Source organism: Phoenix dactylifera, chromosome 1 (genome assembly GCF_051530095.1).
Source record: "Phoenix dactylifera cultivar Ajwa chromosome 1, Ajwa_hap1_PhDact_Kaust_v1.1, whole genome shotgun sequence".
In the NCBI taxonomy this organism is placed as follows: domain Eukaryota; kingdom Viridiplantae; phylum Streptophyta; class Magnoliopsida; order Arecales; family Arecaceae; genus Phoenix; species Phoenix dactylifera.
Window position 1 is genome coordinate 37,841,004 of NC_143190.1, and position 16,284 is coordinate 37,857,287.

The following is a 16,284-nucleotide window of genomic DNA, read 5'->3' on the forward strand; positions in this document are numbered from 1 at the left end:
AATTTAAAAAATTATGTATTTTCCGTCACTAACCAGTCACTAAGGTAGTGACGAGGTAACTTGGTCACTAATTTTGTCACAGAATTCGGTCACAAATTTGGTCACTGATTTGTCACAACCTTCAGTGACAAATTTAGTCGTCACAAACATGGTCACAACTTTTGTTACTAAATTTGTCATTAATCCCGTCACTGACCTAGTGACAAGGTTACCGTCACCAATTTGTCAACTCACTGAGCAAAATCAATTTTTAGTAACCAAAATCTTGTCACTAAGTTTCTGGCTGCTCGTCACAATACTTGATAAACAATTCAGTAACCAAATTTGGTCACTGATTACATTCCAATAACTTGGTACATTTGGTACATTGATTGGCTCATAATAATAATAATAATAATATCATTAATAGCAAAGGCATTCAACATTATGCAAAAGTCATTTAACATGTCATTCAAAATAGGCATCAACATGTTCTAAATCCATCAAAATCAAAATCCAAAAGTATGTCATAGAGATCAACAGAGATTTCATTTCTCCTAGAAATACAAAGACCTATCATCTAAGACAAAAGCAATCATAATGAAGCATAATCAGCAGAACTAGAATCACAATCAACATCAATACTGGCAACTTGGCTCCTCGAGATCCTGCTTCTTACCTTCCAATTAGTTCTCTCCACTAGTTTCAATACAAATTTCTCACCATTCATGCAGACTGGACAAGATGGGTCAAACTTCAGTCGCATGCGTCATAATTTCCAAACAGTTTGCATGGAAGACATGCCCACAGACCAGAATAGCCACTACAGATATCTCTTTGTTCAGAACTAGTTTCTGGCTACTCCACAAAGATCTATCATTCAATACCTTTGAGCATACTCTGCACATTTGTGAATCAGAATAAAGGAAAGTTGATGAAAGCTGAGTGCTTGAATTTGCAAGTTTTGTTGGTGCAGTAACTTGAGTGTCCGCTTCCAAATGACCATGTCTCTCCTTGGGAAGAGGACATCAATTCAGAGATATCAACTGAAGGCCAAACATCAAAAGACCCAACCTGGGAATCTGGGATCCATCATTGGATAAGTCAGTGCCCGGAAGAACAAAAGACTGCCTTCCTTCAAGAGAGCTGTCCTCATTTAAAGATTTGACAGGTGGAACTCTGTTATCAGAGAGTAGTCTTGATATCATACTTGATGTTTGGCTTGTCTTCAAAGATGATGGGCCTGCTTTAGAAGCCGATGTAGATGGAGAAATTGATGGCTCAATACATGGTGCAATTACTTGTGATCTACTGGAGTCTCTTTCCTATGCTAGGTTAAAAGAATGCAATGTTAAAATCAAAGCAAACTTAATTGAGCATCAATCATGAAAATTAACAGCAAAGAATGAATAGGAATATCTAATAAATGTCTCCATTTTATTCCAGCTCACATTGAAGGGTAAATTTCTTCTGATGGATCCATCTGTTACAAGAATAAGAATATTAGATGAGGAATTATGCAAAGAATGCATGAAAAATTATACCCTCTATGCAGCATTGATTGCATTAACATGAAACATTTATCCACTAAAATTGCAGCAGAAACTTTATTATTCTACAGAAACAAGTTAAGAAGAGTATTAAACATGATTAGTTATCCAGCTATGCTCTTCAAAATTTCCTAGGTACGATAGATTATGATAGTATTTACCATATAAAGAGGATCATGTCATAGTTTGACGAGCCTGAACAACTGACTGGAAATAATTTGACATTTATAAGTGGAACTCGTGCAGTCTCTTTCTAGACATGAGCTGTATGGATTAGAAGAAATCCATACTATATGCCACAGCTTGCGTCAGTGAAAATCACTTCTAAGTTCTAGAATTTACTGATTTGTAAATTCTTTCATGAGTTAAAGGTAAGGGCCGCTCTGTTATTTTGTTAAATTGGAGTAAAAATTTTATATATAACAGCATTTCTTCATATTGTAAAACATTATGTAACTATTAGAAAATTCTATAGATAAAAGCTTCTCAGCACAAGAATGTTTTCCCTAAATATAGAACACAATCCAAATATTTTACCTTCAGCAGCCACTTTGGAGCTACAACCAATGCTCAATTAATCAGAAGACTTCAGTTGTCTGAGTGCCTGAGAAGCTGCTACCGGTGTCTTCCCAGCTAGAAGACCTTCATGATCTGTTTCTATGCGATGCTTAAATTCTGAGTCAATATTCCCACTGTTGTGATGAGAAAACTCAGAATGGTTGTCGAAAACATCCATTGTATGAGTTCGGTTGCCACGTAGAAAGCTCCATCTAGAGGAGCATCCAGCATTCTTATAAGCAGAATGACTGCCGCTCATCTTGTAACAAGAAAACAAAGGTTTCTTCCTTGGAGCAGCCACACAACAGATGGCCCCCATAATCTTGATGTTCAAACTAGAAACCACAAAAAAAACGACTATAACCCTCCAGAGTGAAAGGAACCTCAAATAATTTCAAGTAATCCTGATATTTAGAGCCAACATTATTTGCACCAGTTCTTGGAGAAGAAACTACATTAAATCTCCAGCTGTTCCTGTATGCATTAGATGGAAATCAGTCAATCATAACAACATGAAGGTCAATACATGGAGCTAGAATTCCAAAAGTTATATTCATGCAGACTCAAATAATAAACAATCATAGAGTAGTACCACAGGTAGAGAAGCGCAGAAATTCACTCAATTAAACGGCAAATGAAAGAAAACAAAAAGGACCAATTCATCTAAAGAAACTTGATGAGAAAGATCATCTTAACACAGCCTACATATGCAGAAACAGAATCTCTGTCCAAAATAACCAAAATCATATATGCCTCCACAATGTAAAAAGAGGTTGTGAAAGAAATTCTCATCAAACTCCTAGAAGAACATCAGTACCAGGAAAAAAAAGAACTTCAAGAAGAACATGGAAAATTCTAGTCTAGTTTACTATTTTATTATTTATGCCATAACAGACCATCTCATACCTTTAACAAATTTGGTGAGCTATTGATTCTGGACCAGCGTGCCACAAAAGAAGGCAATCGCCAAATTTCACGTATAGTATCAAAAGAATGAACAGAATAAGAACTGGCACAAAATATTACATCAAAATATCAAAAGAGATTTTAAGTAGAAAGGGAATCTAGATATTAAAATGGCACAAAATATTACAATTACATCAAATGAGAACTGCTATAGCAAAATCCAGACAGCGCAAGCAACTGGTAGAGCCAGCAATCATTAATCAATATTTTTTTTCTTTTTTTCTGATGATAGCCAGCAATCAAAGTCGATAAGAGAATAATGCAAAATATTAAAAGGACATTTATTTATGTTATAAAAAATATAACAATATTTTCAGAACAAGATCAACTCTTTTTGCTAATCGTTTCCTTCTATCTGAAAATTGAAGTTTCTTGAATGAATTTCGATAGAAGATATATAGATAGAAAGCTTCGAAAAAAACTAACCGCGAAGAGCATTTAGAGAAGAGAAGCAATAGAATCGATCCAAGCCCAACACCATGGTGCCTCAGAATCCAATCCATCGCCACAACCTTAATCTCCGGGCTCTTATAAAGGAGTTTCATTAGCCGGTGCGGAACCGGAAGGACGCCCATGAGAATGTCGCCATGGCTCCCAGTGAGAGAGAGAGAAGGTCGGAAGGTAGAGCGGCGCGTGGACGGTCTTCCGGTTAGGGGTTTGTTGGATTTGGGTTAGGGAGGAGGAGGGGTTAGGGATCGCCGGGGGGGGGGGGGGGGGGGGGGGGGGGGCGGCGGCCGCAGCGGTTAGGGATGGGGGGTGGGGGGCCGACTACAGGGTTTAGGGTTTAGGGAGGGGGGAGAGGAGGGTTATTTGGGCAGGGGAGGGTGATTTGGGCGGGGGGGTGACACTTAGTTTCATTTTAGGTTTCCCTCTTTTTACTTTTTTTTATTATAATTACTCAAAAATAATATTTTTTATATTTTTGGAATTACAAATAAAATTTGGTGACTGAAATTTCTGTCAATAATCCGTTACTGCCAAAAATAATCTTTTAAAAATTTATAAACATTTAGGTTACAATTTTTTGTGACGGCTGAATTTGTCACTGTCTCGTTGCAATTTCGGTTACCAGTTTTGTGACAGATATCCCGTCACTATGGTGGTCACTAAGTTTTAGCGCCCACGCTATCCGTGTATTTTGTGACCGGTCTGTCACTAATCTGTCACTAAGTTCACACCACGGTGACCAAATTTCTGTCTGTCACTAATCCGTCACAAATAGTGACTGATAACGGGCCGTCACTAGTTTTCCGTCACTATACGCTTGTTTTTTGGTAGTGTTTTTTTTCCTTTTTCTTTTTTTTCTCTTCTTTTTTTCCTTTTTCTTCTCCTTTTTTTCTTTCCTTTTTTTCCTCATGGAACCCGTCCCCTCCCATGACACCCCCCATGATGGCATCACCCTCCTCGACCTCCCTGGCGACCCCTCCCTCCGCCTCTACCTCCCCGAGCTGCCACCAGAGCACGGTGGCGACGGGTGGAGGAAAGCAGCCCATACTCCTCCAATTCCAAGGCGGAGGCTTCTGCATCTCCCACTTCTCCTAGTTCATGTACCACCAATTCTACTTCTGCCTCGCCCGCGCTATCCCCGCCATCGTCGTCTCTGTCGATCTCCCTCTCGCTCCCAAGCAGCGGCTCCCCGCCGCTATAGACGCTGGCTTCCGCGCACCCCTCCACCTCCGCTCCCTCACTCAAGCTCCACTGCCACCGCCGGAGGCGGCGGCTGACCCCAAGATGGAGGAGAATTCTTCTCCTCCTGCGAGGCCGTCGGCACCGATAAGGGGCCGGGCCGCGGCGGACGCGGGAGGAGGGCGGGTCGTGGCCAGCGACGGCCGCAGGACGCCACGACCGCCCTTCTTCCTCTTCTTCGGCGCCTCCCCACCGTGGGGCGGGGGCGGGGGCATTCTCGGCGGCGCGGCTGCAGGAGGGGGCTGGGATGGGGTGTTTCCGGCGGCGCGGCCGCGGTAGGAGGCTCGGGAGGGGTCGGGCTATGGCCGGCATCGGCCGTGGCGGGCTCGACCTCCTTTTTTCTTTCTCTTCTCCGGTGGGATGGGAGATAAAGCAATAAGAATTAAAATATCCTTGGGGGCGTTCTCGTCTCATAATAAAGTATTGAAATATGACTGGACTAATTGTTAAACAACCAGTCAACAAGGATTAAATGTTAGAGACTGGTCAATAAATGTACCGGTGATTAATTACCCCTCAATTCTATGACCTTTCCTTGTCTACCTACCACCTACCACTAGCCTTCAAAGACACGTAACCACTGTGCTAAAATAAAAGGAGTTTTTTTTTTACCTTTAAAAGTTTTATAATAGCCAGTATGGTAGTTATTTGCCAACGTCCAAATTGAACGCCAGATCTCTCCTACGGAGACAGCCAAGGTGCCGAAAGAACAGTTGTTGGCAAATATATTTTTTCAAAAAAACAAAAAGACAGCTTATCCTTCTAATGGATATATATATCAAACGACAACTCTTTCTTGTATGATAATCCTTCCCCACTTTCTGCCAAGTTTCCTCTCATCCTAGCTACAAAAATTTCACAAAAACTTGTAAATATATGAGTTACTTTAAATTTCTTAACAAAAACTACTTTAAAAAGTTGTACAAATTTTCATTTTATAATGAAGAACAAGTAAACAAGATGCTGAACAAAAGCATTGGCCACAAGACAGATAACAAATGATTGACCTAAATTTTATTAACATAATTTCAGAGTTGGTGCGTGAGCAAAATTAGAGCACAATAACAAAATTTATCAATGTTAGCAACATGGATTAACACATTCGATGTTTGGCCTAGAAAGGTCACCTTGAAAATTTTTGTACGCATGCTCTTATTCTTTTACGACTCAAAATGAAACATTAGGCCCTAGTTTTCATATGGATCAGTTAATCAACACATTAAATGAACATCTGGTTTTTCAGACGGAAGACAGAGTTGTTTGCATGATAGCTTTGTGGTGCAGGCGAACACCCCTAGCTAACTCAATCATGACAGATTATTTGTGAGGTCTAACTAGATACGATGAACAAATCTTTGACGTTACCCTGGCCCTACTTTTTTATTTCATTTAACCTCAATCTAGGGGCATCTGATCTGTTTCTTTAAGTTAAATTTTAGTAGAGTTTTACTCCCTTCGGCTTGAACTAGTTTAGTTGGATCCAGCCAGAAAGCCTGAAATACGTCGCTACATACCTTGGGTAAGGCTGCAAATGAATCGGGTTGACCTGTGACCCGACCCGATCAATTTTGGAGAACCCACGGGGCCGGGTCGGGTTCTAAAATTGGACACATTTTATTTTCAAGTCGGATCTGGGTTTATTAAATTCAGACCCGACCCGACTCATTTAAAATTTAGATAATTTTAGATTTTCAATCCTACAACCCACCCCGACCTGACCCGAATGCATAAAATTATTTATAGAAACAGAAAGGAATGCATTATTATAAAAATAGTTAATAGAGCTGCTGATGACTAAACACCTGAACATAACAGAAAAACAGTAACATTCATAGCATTACCAAACATCAACAAAAACATCAGATATTAAAGGTCTCTGTAAACCAGCTTTTAAGGCATATGTGGCAGCCCAATACGCCGCTTGATTCCCTATCCTAGAGATGTGAGAGGCTTGAATTGCAAAACAAGAGTACGTCCAACATAAAATATCCTGCACCCGAGGAGAAGCCAAGCACCATGTATATAGTTCGGTTCATTAAACATAGAGATAATAGCCATTGAATCCCCCTCGACCCAAATTTGCGAAGCCTAGAACTTCATTATAGGACATTTAAAACCTCGTCACAATCCCAGTAACTCTGCATACGGAACAAAATATTGAGGGAGGGGCCATCCAGCCACCCACATTAGCTAGCTTGTATGATCTCATAGAATAAATCTTGCTGCTGCTGTCAAACCTCTTACGGCTCCATCAAAATTTAGTTTCAAGACACCAAGGGGACAGGAAAACCACTTACATTGCAAGCGAGAAGGGCTAACAAGCTGTTGGGTAATATTTTCCCAGTTCTTTGACTGTGTTTGAACATAAACTTGAGCACTAGGGTAATCATTATTTAGCAAGCAACACAAAGCATTCCTTACCATCATTCATATATTCGCTATGATGAAACCTCACATATTGGCCTGTCCCCACAGTTTACGGAGGGTGGGTACAATAAAAGTGCTATTCTTTGATTTTGGAATAATATTTGTTATCGTTACAATAATAGTTGTTATTGTTATATATAATATGAAATTTTTTGCCAAGATCTGGACCCGAACCAGATCCAACTCAGACCCAAACTGGATCTGAATTTGCAACCTGAATTACTCGTTGGGCCAAAAATTATAGTTGTGGACCCGAACCGACCTAACCCGATCTTCTATTGTATTCAATCTGGATCCAAAATTAGGATCCGAATAAGAAACCAGATTGAGTTGGAGTCACTCATGATCCAGTTCAACCCAACCCATTTGCACCCTAGTCTTAGGCCATTGCCGATTTTTGTGCCCAAGTGGACAGTTCTATGGGGCATAAAAGCCAGGAAAATTGATCCAATGAGCTTTTCGTGGCCCTTGTTAGGGTTGCTAATAAATTACACTCCAAGATTTGTCCCCCCACTCCCAAATCACACTCAAAACACACTTCTATTGAGGACTTATTAGGGTTACCCTTCCACTACTCTGAAAGTTCTCTCTTCAGCCTCGACAACTTACTGTCTGGCTGCCTACAGCTCCCCCTGGATCTCATCAGCTCGGAATTTGGCTGCCTTAGCCTTGCCTAGTAGGATGGGTTGGATAGATTGAGGGTGAGGAATGGCCCCTTCTAATAATGCAGATTATTATTTTGGTATGCATATAAAAATTTAATAAAAACTAACAAATGTTTATTGATATCCAGAGATTCTTTACCTTGAAATTTATGGTAACTCTAAAGACGACCTTGGCTCAAGTTTGAAAATGCAGAGTAAGGTTTAGATATGGACCAATTTAACTCGATCTATTTTCTTGATCAAATTTTGAAATTAGAATGGTTAACTTAACCTAGTTAAAACAATTTCCTAGTACGTTAAGTTGGATCTAGATTTGTGCAAAGCGTATAAAGATGTCAGCTTGCTTGTTTGACACGTTTGACAGCCAATTGTAAAAGTGTTACCCATCGTCCTATGCAGCTCCATATCAGACTGTCTTTGAACCAGACCTCAGGATTAATCTACAAAGCCTGCTACCAAAGTTCTAAGTTTGAATGGAATCCGGACAAAAACCAGGCTATGTCGGGACTAGAAATGCACGTTCCATATGCAACCCTACTCAATATACCATCAGCAGTCTACTTAGCAGCTAAGTTATTATTAAAAAATAAAAAAACTATATAACAAGTCTGAAGCTAAGATTAGAGTCTATTTACTGAAATTTTTTGCGGGTTTGCTTAGATATTTCTGTAAATCTTCTAGGAACCGAGCCTGTTGGCCCATCTAGCTTGCATTTCATAACCACCTCTCTAAATGCAATCTAGATCCTACCTTTTGGCCTGTAGAAAGAAGAAGAGCCGAATTAGGTCAGATGGGACTATGCTTAAATGAACGTTCCAATTTATAAATCTTAGGAAATTTTTAGTCGAGTTATGAAAATTTCATAGAAATAGCAAAATAGATATTAAGTGACAAAAAAAATATAGATCACATTATGGTATATTTGACAAGCTCGAAGCAGATAATTAATCTAACAAATTAATTTTTTGTGATTAAATCCATCAAGCTCGCCAACAGATAGATTATAATATTATTGTTGCTTTAACTTTCTAAATCATTCGACGGTCCCTCACCTTTTCTTTAATATAATGGACGGACATTTTAGGAGTACAGCTCATCCAGGCACTTTGGAGGGAGCTGGAAAAATTGGCTTATTCTCTTTTCTTTGAACTTGAAGTCCACTTCGATGAAAACGTTCAGACCAACATGATGCAGACCACGGTCATCGCACGCCATGTCATGCAAAAGTCCCAATCCACGTGCTCGCCACGCGCTAAAACACTAAACTAATATTAAAAAGAGGTGAGGGGGGACGCCACCCGACCTTCTGGCCATCATAAAATCGGCCATTCGCGCCGCCAACCACACGCATCGCCCACAGTCAAAACCAGTTCGTGTGGCAGCCACGCGCCTTGTCATAACATAATGCACCACCACAAGGGCTTTTTGACCCACAGCCCCACCCTCTCATGTACTTCATTCGTTTAGGTGGGCCCTAATTGCTGGAAACCCTTGACCAGTGATGTGTCATATAGATTTCTAGTTCATAGCAATCCGCATGAAAAATTGTGCACTAAACAAATAAAAAGAAGACCACGAGCCTGCCGAGACTTATAAATAGGTGGTTCGCTGGCTTCAAGCCACAGCATACATTCCAGTGTTCTAAAAGCTTTTGCCACCACTGTGAAAGATGGCCATGAGGCTTTTCTTAAGGTTTTTGTTCCGGTTAGCCCTTGTGCTCTTCCTCCTTGACTCAGCCAATGCCCAAGCCTTGAAGGTTGGTTTCCACAAAAACTCATGCCCAGGTGCTGAGGCTATAGTTCGTAAGACCGTGGCCAGCTACTTTTCTCAGGACCCAACAGTCTCCGGCCCACTATTAAGGCAACATTTCCATGATTGCTTTGTTAGGGTAATGAGATTTTAATATATATGCTTTCATTCGTTTCTCAAACATTACTATGCTTTCGTTCTTGACTAAACGTTTGCACTGGCCTATAGGAGATAATATTTGCAAGCATTTTTATTTGCCACAAGGCTGCGATGGCTCGGTACTACTGAACTCCACTAAGACTAAGGCATTGTTTGGGGAGCTTTTGGAGGGTCAAAAAATACTTTCTAGTCCTCCAAAATTACTTTTAGATAAAAAATGGTGTTTGACAAAATTTTTGAAAAGCTGTTTCAGCTTTTTCGGAAAACTGAAAATAGTTTTTTGGCAGAAGCTCTATTTTGGAACTTTCCGAAAATGTTATTTTGAGCTTTGTCGGGAAGCTCTATTTTTGACCAAAATATCTCCATTTTAAAAAAAAAATCCTCCCCAAAACCTCATCTCACTGCCTGTTCCTCTTCCAACCCACTTGCCGCTGCAGTGTCTCCCTCTCCCTCGCCGCCGCACCCCCTCCTTCTCCCCCGCCGCCACAGTGCCGTACCCCCTCCCTCTCCCCCACCGTTGTAGTGCCGCACCCCCTCCGGCCACGCGGGAGGAGAACCCTTCCCAGGGGGGCAGCCGCGGCCGCCGAGACTGTCGCAGGCGCCGCCGGCCACGACCCGGCCCCCTCCCGTGGCCGCCGCTGCCTGGCCCCGTTCCGGCGCTGCCGGCCGCACGGGAGGAGAAGAGGGGAGAGGAAGGAAGGAGAAGAAGAAGAGAAGAAAAAAAGAAAAAAAAATAAAATAAAATAATATAAAATAAAATAAAATAAAAGAATAAATAAATAAATAAATATTTATATAAATGAATGAATGAATGACTAAATAAATAAGATAACAAATAAATACATTTCAATAAATAAAATAATAAATAAATAAATAAATGCATAAATAAATATATATACGAATGAACGTATAAATAAAAAAAATGAGTGAGTGGCAAATAATCTGATCCTTATCATATTGATAGGTACAGTGAATTTGTCGCCATTGCAAATAGTTAAGTAAAGAGATGATCTATTAAACAGATAAATGGTCATTTATAGTTGTATTATACTATAAATATATTATTATATTACATTATATCATAATACATTAATATGTTATGTTAAATAATTTAATATTATATTATATTATGAGAAATTAATTTATAATAATAATTATATTATTTTATACCTTTATTATTTTAGTATACTATACATATTATATTATATTACATTATATCATAATACATTAATATGTTATTTTAAATAATTTAATATTATGTTATATTATAGGAAATTAATTAATACTTATAATTATAATATTTTATACCTTTATTATTGTATTATACTATAAATATAATATATATTACATTATATCGTAATACATTAATATGTAATGTTAAATAATTTAATATTATGTTATATTATGAGAAATTAATTTATACTAATAATATATTATTTTATATCTTTATTATTGTATTATACTATGCATATTATATTATATTACCTTATATCATAATACATTAATATGTTATTTTAAATAATTTAATATTATGTTATATTATGAGAAATTAATTAATACTAATAATTATAATATTTTATACCTTTATTATTGTATTATACTATAAATATAATATATATTACATTATATCATAATACATTAATATGTTATGTTAAATAATTTAATATTATGTTATATTATAGAAAATTAATTTACTCTAATAATTATTACCATTATGCTATGCTATGCAATGTCATATTACGATATTATAATAATAATATTTTATATTACAGTAATGTTATACTATATCGTATATTATGTATTAATATATGTTATATTTTATTATGCTCTATTGTATAATACTATGCAATGTCCTTTATGGTAATTTTGTCATATAAAAGTACTTTTTCAATTTATTTACCAAACATATGTTAAAGTGCCACAGCACTTTAAAAATATAGTTACCAAACAACAAACAGTTTTTTATAACAGCTCTACTTCCAACAGCTCTACTGCCAACAGCTCCCCCAAACAAGGCCTAATTCGGCATAGAAGAATGCATTGTTGAACCAAAGCCTCATGGATTTTATGTCATTGATGCAGCAAAGGAAGCATTAGAGAAAGCATGTCCAGGGGTTGTCTCATGTGCTGATATTGTAGCTCTCGCAGCTAGGGATGCTGTCTCCTCGGTACATATCTGAAGCTGTTCTTTTGTTCTCAAATTACTTGTTTCCATGACCTAGGGCTAGTTATATTAACGAAAATAGTTTGCTCTGGTTCAGGCCGCCGGTTCAGTCGAGAAAGGGGCTCGGACGGGGGCAACTACATTTGGGAGGTCTCCACAGGGAGGCGGGATGGGATTGTGTCAATGGCCTCTGAGGCTTTGGCTAATTTACCATCTCCTTATGCAGAGATCACTCAGCTGGAAGCATCCTTTGCTGCCAAAGGTCTAAGTGCAAAGGACTTGGCAATTTTATCAAGTATCGTTGCATCAACAAAGGAAGTTCTAGGATGGTTGAACAAATTAGATCCCACACCGCAGTATCAACAAAATATTGTGAATATTTGCATCATATAACTATCGCATTTGTTAAGCCCATTATGTATTAATTGGTTACTTAGCATGGTGTCCGAAGATTAGATTTGCTGGAGATATCTTCCATGTATTTGTTTAACTTGATTGGTTCCAATCATTGTGGTCCCTTCACATATGTGATCCAGGTCACACGTGTGAGGAGATGGTAAGCCTGATATACATTATTGATATTTTTCCTAATGCTTTTTGAGTTAACAGTATTAGATTGTAGCTTGATTCATCTTATTAGTTGAAAGGCTAGATTATTTTTAACAACACATGGTTGTGGCGCACCTGGCTAGTGCATAGTTCTCATACCGCTCTGAGTAATCCTGAGGTCGAGAGTTTGAGCTTCCCCTAAAAAAAAATCTCTCAACCCCTGAAAAATAATGGTGGTATTAATGAGCGATGAGGACAATAACGCATCTTGTGATGCAGGGCACATCACGACTGTCAGATTATTATCTGACGGTACCGGCGTTCCTGAGCTCTTTCAGATAATGACCATAGAATGGTTCTTTGGTCTCAACAAGGAAAGCCACAATTTTTTTAGGACAACTTTAAGAATTGTTTCCATGTTAATTAGATGCGGTCTTAATGACAAATAACATGGCCAATTTTTTATTTTTTATTTTTTTGGTAAAAAAGGGCATTTTATATAGCTCCTACATGGGTACAGCCTGCTAAGTCAAAGAAAATAAAATGATACAATGAAGAAGAAAGCTCAATAGCACAAGTCCAGATAAACTCTCCAGAGTGCCGAGCAACGTAGGAGATAACCCAGTCTGCTACTCTGTTCGCCTCCCAATACACATGCACTGCCTGAAATGATACCATCTATCTGACCAATCTGCAAGTCTCACGCATCAATGGGGGGTCATCTCCATATCGATCCACTCTCCATATCCAATCGATCACTATCGATAAGTCCCCCTCGAGGTGTAACTTATCTGCGCCAAGCACCCGCCTCGTATAAGAGATGCCATTCCATGCTGCCCGGAGCTCTATCACAATGACAGTTGAACCGAGAGTACGCCAACCACCCGCTACAACCAGTGTGACACAATGGTTTCTAATCACAAAACTCACTCCTCCATATGCTCCATCCGCCGATACGCTGCCATCGAAGTTCACTTTGAGATGACCAAGGAGTGGGGGCACCCAAGAAAATAGGGCAAATCTGGATGCTATAATAGCGGAATGGGTGTCCTAAATGTCCCTGGCCATTCCAAAGGAACTCGATGCAGCAGATGTGGTGATCTTTGCCGAATGACGAAAAGCCCTGTCGAGCACTGTCCTCGGATCCGACACCTTGCCTTCGAAGAGGCGGGCATTTCTATCTAACTATATGTGGTAAACTAGGTACGCCCTTCTAATGTCCTCCTCGACTATGTCCGGTCTACTTATGGACTCTCTCAAGTAATGTAACAGATCCTCTACTGACTCCAGTGCCTATGGGAAGGGCATAGAAGACCCCTCCCAAATTCGTACAGCCCTAGGGCATCTAAGGATGACATGGGTGATGGTCTCCTAAATATCCAGGCAGGTCTCACAATGCGGGGTAACTCGAACTCCTTGTCCTGCTAACATCCTTCTGGTCGGTAGGCAGCTCCATGCTACCTTCTATATAGAAAGAACTACTCGCGAATGGATCTGCATCCTCCATATCTAACCTCCCTCGATCTACCGAGCTGCCTCCCCACTGAACAACGCATGGAGGTCCCTGGCACGCACCCTGGATCGCCCCATCGTCATCCATACTAATCTATCAGGCTCCCTCCGGGCTGGAATAGAAAGGGCCAAGATCCGCTCTGCTAAGTGCTCCCCAAAGAACTCCCATATCAGCTCTGCTAAGTGCTCCCCAAAGAACTCCCATATCAGTCCCTCACTCCAACTACCCCCTTCAGGAACAAGTAGGTCACTGACCCTCTATCCAGCCAACCTAGCTGTATCCACCATAATCGGCAACGGACTAATAGGCATCTCCATCACCCAGCTATCCTCTAGTACATCAACAGACCGCCCATCGCCAAGGGCCCATCTAATCACCGGACCACCCATGGTGCTCTGGCACAAATCTCCCTCCAAATAGGTGAGCAGTGGTGTCGCGTCTGGATGCTCACCGCCACCGGATTGGCCCCATACTTGGCCCTCATCAATGAGGACCATAAACCCTCAGGCTCCAACAAAAATCGGGCTGCCAGTCTCACAGCAAGTCCTCCCGCATGGCTACTAACGATGGCACCCCCAGTCCACCAGTTCTGGTCGGCTGGCATGGTACCTCCCAAGCTATCAGATGAATACCTCCTCTGCCATCATGCCTCTTCCAAATGAAGTTTCTGAAGATCTGCTCAAGGGTTCTCAAGTGCGTCATTGGGAGTATAGGGTTGGTCATCAAGTAGATTGAGACTGAGGTCAGAACCGATCGCACCAAGGTGACCTTGCCCAACATGAAAAGTGAGTGCATCTGCCTGCCCTCTAGTTTGTGCCTGATACTGAGCTCAAGAGAGAAGCAGTCTCTACTCCAGAGGCGGTCCCAAGATCGGGACCCCCAAGTATCTCAATACACCCTCCTGCTCACCTACACCCAAAATCTCCATTATGGTTGTCTTCACTCATGGCTTGGTCTTCGGACTGAAGCAAACAGCTGACTTGGCCAGATTGACCCATTGCCCAGAAGCCTCATAGTAGTCCCTAAGGATACCCTTGATGGTCCGAGCAGGTTGCCTCGTAGCTCGAGCCAACAACAAGCAGTCGTCCGCAAAGAATAAGTGGAAAATCGGGGTGGACTCTTGCACTAGTTTGTAGACCTCCAACCCCTGGGAGTCGATTGCACGCCGAAGTGCTCTGGACATAGCATCTGCACATATAATAAAAGCAATGGAGATAGGGGGCACCCCTGATGAAGCCCGCCAGAGGACTCAAAGAAATGCGAGGGTGTACCGTTCATTAGGATGGTGAAGGATCGATGGTGCCCTAACACACCCCAATGCCCATCTGATCCAAGTCTCATGGAATCCAAAGTCCTCCAGCGCCCGTTGTACGAAGTTTCGACACATCTTGTCATAAGCCCTCTCCATATCAAGCTTTATCTCCATCATACTCCTCCTAATCGGGGCCCTATTGAGATCAAATATGAATTCCTGAGCAATTAGAACATTATCAGAAATACTCCGTCCATCCACAAATGCTCCCTACTTAGGACTAATAAGCTTCGAAAGGATGTCTCTCAATCTAACTACCAGTATCTTTGTCGTAGCCTTATATAATATAGCACACAGACTAATCGGATGAAAATGGCCCAACTCTGTGGCGTCCTGCCATTTTGGGACCAGGGTGATAAAGGTTCTCTTCCAATCTGCCGACATCACTCATGAGCTAAAAAACTACTGAATAGCCTCTATCACATCCTATCCAATAAGCCTCCAAAACCTCCTGAAGAAAATCAGTGGAAAACCATCTGGCCCTGGTGCCTTGTCCTCCTTAAGGGACCACACTGCCTCCTGGATCTTTCTCTCCGATACAGGACTGGTCAATGCTGCATTGTCCTCCTCAAACACCACAACTGAAGGCATCGGTAAATCAGGCTGGCTTCCACATTCCATCTGTTCAGTCCACCTAGCCCTGAAGAACTGCTCCAGTACTGCCCTAATCGTATCAGAGTTCTCCGACATCTGATCATTAGTCCCTCTGATAGCTCTGATCCTGTTCCGCTGCCTCTGGATGATCGTCGACTAATGAAAAAATTTGGTATTCCGGTCATCCTCCAAAATCCACTGTACTCTCTACTTCTGTCTCCAAAAAGTTTCCTGCTGGCGAAGCACCAATTTTTTATTCAGGAGCTCTTTTGACAAGAACAAATCTAACTCTAACTCCAATGAAATGCTAAAAACACCGGGTTGCTTAGTAAATAGTTGCTTGTATCACTCTTTCCTTGGTGGGAAAGCTTAAAAACTTAAAAGTTTTTAATAAAATTGGGGGAAGTGGCTTA

At 40.6% G+C, this 16,284-nt stretch overlaps 1 long non-coding RNA gene and 1 other non-coding gene across 6 annotated transcripts; one reads left to right on the forward strand and one right to left on the reverse strand.

Moving 5' to 3' along the window:
- Positions 1 to 424: 424 nt before the first annotated feature.
- Positions 425 to 4,432, reverse strand: LOC148714380 (uncharacterized). Of its 5 annotated transcripts, none has more exons than XR_016413279.1 (3): positions 3,480 to 3,894; positions 2,067 to 2,561; positions 425 to 1,462 (listed from the first exon to the last, which is right to left on the reverse strand). It is a non-coding gene; the product is annotated as an uncharacterized LOC148714380 (long non-coding RNA). The 5 variants fall into 5 exon arrangements; XR_016413278.1 differs by lacking the exon at positions 3,480 to 3,894 and adding exons at positions 2,994 to 3,021; positions 3,187 to 3,473 and having other exon boundaries at positions 425 to 2,561; XR_016413277.1 differs by lacking the exon at positions 3,480 to 3,894 and adding exons at positions 2,994 to 3,021; positions 3,181 to 3,473 and having other exon boundaries at positions 425 to 2,561.
- Positions 4,433 to 12,696: 8,264 nt separating this feature from the next.
- Positions 12,697 to 12,784, forward strand: LOC113463428 (small nucleolar RNA snoR114). The gene has a single exon (XR_003387620.1). It is a non-coding gene; the product is annotated as a small nucleolar RNA snoR114 (small nucleolar RNA).
- Positions 12,785 to 16,284: the final 3,500 nt, after the last annotated feature.